The following is a 4,250-nucleotide window of genomic DNA, read 5'->3' on the forward strand; positions in this document are numbered from 1 at the left end:
GGAATGAATGGATCACAATCAAGGGGCCCCTACTCCCCCTTATAAAGGCTAAGGGATTAGGGTTATGATAGATTCGATCGGCTAACAGATTGGTTTCCTAGTTTGTTACATGGAATGTATAGCCGATTGATTCTATTCTATCCTCTAGATATGATGATGTTGAATATTCTCATCATGCCTTGAACTCCAAGTCGATGGACTTGTCTAGCCTCTGTGGGCCTCCCTCATCACTGGTCTTTAGCCTAATAGATGGGCATGGTTGGCCTAGGTCATTTGGGCTTTTGCTAGTTGGTGTGTTGTGGGCCGCTTGGCCTGCTAACTAATCGATGCCTTAAGACACCCAGGGATCACAACCCCAATAGAAGCCCTCTGACATGCTAAGAATCCCGAGGCAAGTCACCAAGCAAGGCCTCAATATCCTACCTAGAGCCAAACCGATCAAACAACGCCTCTGCCACTTCAACGACGAAAGGCAGAAGGCCATCGGGGAAGAGATTGCCAGACTTCTAGCAGCGAGTTTCATCAAGGAAGTCTTTCACCTCGAGTGGAGTGCTAATCAAGTCCTAGTCCACAAAAAGAATGGAACTTGGAGGATGTGCGTGGACTACACAAACCTGAACAAAGCAAGTCCAAAAGTGCCCTACCCTGCTGCCATGGATCGATCCGACCATGTGGCCAACTGGGCAACCGAGCTCATGGACTGCCACATCACTGTACGTCCCAAGAATGACGATCAAATCACAAGTCCTCACAGACTTCATCGCCGAATGGACTGAAGTACAAACGCCCCCATCCCTGACCTGCCAGGAATACTAGACATTGTATTTCGATAGGTCACTCATGGCTGTGGGCACAGGGGCCAGGGTCATCCTAATTCCCCAACAGGAGATCAAATGGAGTACGTCAGGGCCAGCAATAATGTCGCATAATATGAAGCCCTCATCCATGGCCTCAAAATCGCCTCCAAGCTCGGTGCTCACCGCCTCTTGATCAGAGGAGACTTGGACCTGGTCATCAGCTAGGTCATGAAAGAAGCCTCATGTCACAACGGCAAGATGGCGGCTTACTGTGATGAAGTTGGAAACTCAAAGAAAGATTCGTTGGGCTAGAACTCCACATCCTCAGATGGGATAACTTAGCCACTGACTCCTTGGCCAAAATCGCATCAAGCCGGGAACCTACCCCCCCCTGAGGGTGTTCATTAATGATGCCGCATGAACCGTCAGTGAAAACTCTCCAGCCGCAAGACCAAACGACGGGCGCGGCCAACAAGGCGGAACCCACCCCACCGGTTGAGCACCACAACTCAAGGGCCGCAAGCCCTCCTGGCCTAATGGTGATCGAACAAGCAGTGACAAGAACCAGATCAGACTGGACTGTGCCCTTCATAGAATACCTAGCATGGGGTAATTTGCCTAGCGACCTAATGGAAGCACGGCACCTAGCAAGGCACAGTAAATCCTACATGGTCATAGGAAACATCCTTTATAAGCGCAACACTTCGGGGATTCTCCAGAGATGCATCTCGCAAGAAGAGGGGCAACTTCTCTTATGTGAAGCCCACGCAGGGATCTGCAGCCATCACGCGACACCCAAAATGTTGGTCAGAAAGGTCTTTTGGCAAGGTTTCTATTGGCTCATAGCAGTTGTAGACGCGAAACACATCATGCACAGCTGTGAGGGATGTCAGTTCTATGCGCGGCAGTACACACTTGCCCATGCAAGAGTTGTAGACCATCCCGCTAATGTGGCCCTTCGTGACCTAGGGGCTTGACCTGCTCTGACCCTTTAGGAAAGCACCTGGGCGTACACCCACCTCCTGGTGACGTTCGATAAGTTGACCATAACAAGGGTGAGATCCGAAGACGCGGTGGAAGTCTTCCTCAACATCATATATAGGTTTGGAGTCCCGATGTAACGCCCCAGAAGAAAACACAACAATCCTATGGAGAATTACCACACTACACTACAACAACAGAGTACGCAGAAGCAAAAACACGTCATCTAGATTAAGCATTAAATTAAGTCTCCTACGATAACATAAGAAGAGGCATCCTCAAACCTAACCAATAAACCTTAGACATTTATTACAACATACAAACGACTCTACAACCAACTAGCATGTTACAAAAATATGTGATTGTTTGAGGTATACAACATGTGTGCATGCTACTCCCATCCCGCCAAGCATCCTTGAGCTCATGTACCTGAGATGGGGGAACAAGTGTATGAGGTTTATTAAAAACCTCAGCAAGCAAACTGCCTTAACTAAGATATTTAAATCACAGTTTGTTTAAGCATCAAATTTAAATAGCATAATAAAAGATACATCAATTGCTTCATAGAAATATAAATATAATTCAAAGTGCAAATGCAAATGTTGCAATGCAATTCAAATGCGAATGATGCAATGCAATGCAATGCATGACTTCACTTCTACCCACACATCCCAAGGAGAGGGAGTGAGGGCTACAACCACAATGCTCATCAACGTGCATTGCTACAACCACATTGCTCATCAACGTGCGTTGCTGTACCGGTACTTACCGCACCAATTTGGCTACGGTTTTTTCAAATGCATATCAATGGGAAGAGTGCAAATGCAAAAGTTGTCATGTATCCACTTCATATGCTTCATAATTCAACAGTAATATCACAAGATATAATGTCATATACTTCAAAGTAAAGCAAATAACTTTAGATTTTAGATTATATGGCTAGTGTGAGATATTAAAAATTTAGTGAAGGTAATTCAAACAACAAAGCTAAAGCATGTGGACCACGGCTCCACGTTTACTTGCCTTCACCGAAGATCAAGCGAAAGAGCTAGGCACACTCCGAAGGCAAACCACCTGATCACAAGTCAACCTCAGTACTAACATCATCATACCAACATGTATAAACAACAAATAACACATAGAACGTCCCCAAACCCTGGCGTTCAAGCATCTACCGTTTCGCTACCGATCGTGACAGAAGCACTGTCTCTTCTCTTTTTCATATACATTAAACCAAACTTTCAAACATTCTCAAACTCTACCAGATGGTACAAAACTTCATTATATACAACTTTGGTATTATAATATTCGGCATAAGAGATATCCAATATAGCCTAAACATCCTCTTAACATGACTGAACTTTTCTGACAATCAGTCCAGGACAGCGAGATTATAAAATTCATAACTGGAGATACACTCATTCTAAAATTGTGTTCTATAACAGCATGGAAAGATTAAGAAAAACCTTACAACTTATATTTAGACAAAAATAAAAAATTCGTCCATTATGATAGCCAAAAACTGAATGGATCTAAAACTGTCCGGATTCTCATAACTGCAAAACAGCCTTATTAAAACTATCATATCTCCATAACTACAGAGTCTATGAGGGTGATCTTGGTGTCAAAAGAAAGGTATTTAAGTCGTCTAAAACTTTGTTCACAGTTGCAAAATTTGTTCATGCCATTATGATAACCTAAAATGAGGATGAACAGGAACTGCACAGTTTGATGGGATTTCAGATAAGGACGAGATTAATTTCGGGACTTACTCCAATTAAACCCCTTCTAATTATATGATTCAGATCCACAAAAGTTGATCCAAATAAGTGGATTAGAATTTGGCATCTCACCTTGGGCAACCACACTGAGCACGATGACCAACCCCCACGATCTGCTCCTTCCTTCCGTTCTCTTCTCCCCCTCACAACGATCTACTGCCGCTAGGAACCGGTTCTTCATCCCGATCTAAGTTGCACGTATGGTAACCATCACTGGACAGCGAGGGAACAAGAAATCAAGGGCAAAACTAAGAGAGGAGACTGACAGTCAAACCAGGTTTAGGTAAGAAAGGCGCGATGAGCGACGACGGCGGCAGGCGGCAGCAGCAAGCCCTAATCCTCTCTTCTTCACTCTTCTCCATTATTTTCTCCTCTTTCTTTGTCCTATGCCATGACCAGAAGAACAACAGCTCAGGCAGGGGAGACGTCGACCAGGAAGAAAAGGAAATAGGCGAGGTTTAGCCACGGTCACATGCATGTTACTGTAGCATGCTATTTTTTTATTCTTATAAATCTTGAGATTAACATAACTCTATCATCTGATGTCTGATTAAAGCGTATTGGTAGTCAACCCGAAAGCATTTGACGATCTCTACACATTGGTGGTCTCCAGCTCATCCATCTGTGCAATGGATCAAAAAGTCAAAGTTTTAGCCTCCCTTTAAAGCTGGTCAACCTTTGCTAAAAAAAC

General features: G+C 44.2%; 1 long non-coding RNA gene across 1 annotated transcript; it reads right to left on the minus strand.

Annotated features, from left to right (window-relative positions):
- Positions 1-2,033: 2,033 nt before the first annotated feature.
- On the minus strand, positions 2,034-3,955 carry LOC136527461 (uncharacterized). The gene is made up of 3 exons (XR_010776793.1): positions 3,834-3,955; positions 2,802-2,852; positions 2,034-2,207 (listed from the first exon to the last, which is right to left on the minus strand). It is a non-coding gene; the product is annotated as an uncharacterized lncRNA (long non-coding RNA).
- Between the last annotated feature and the right edge of the window lie 295 nt (positions 3,956-4,250).

This window comes from Miscanthus floridulus, chromosome 19 (assembly GCF_019320115.1).
Source record: "Miscanthus floridulus cultivar M001 chromosome 19, ASM1932011v1, whole genome shotgun sequence".
Classification (NCBI taxonomy): domain Eukaryota; kingdom Viridiplantae; phylum Streptophyta; class Magnoliopsida; order Poales; family Poaceae; genus Miscanthus; species Miscanthus floridulus.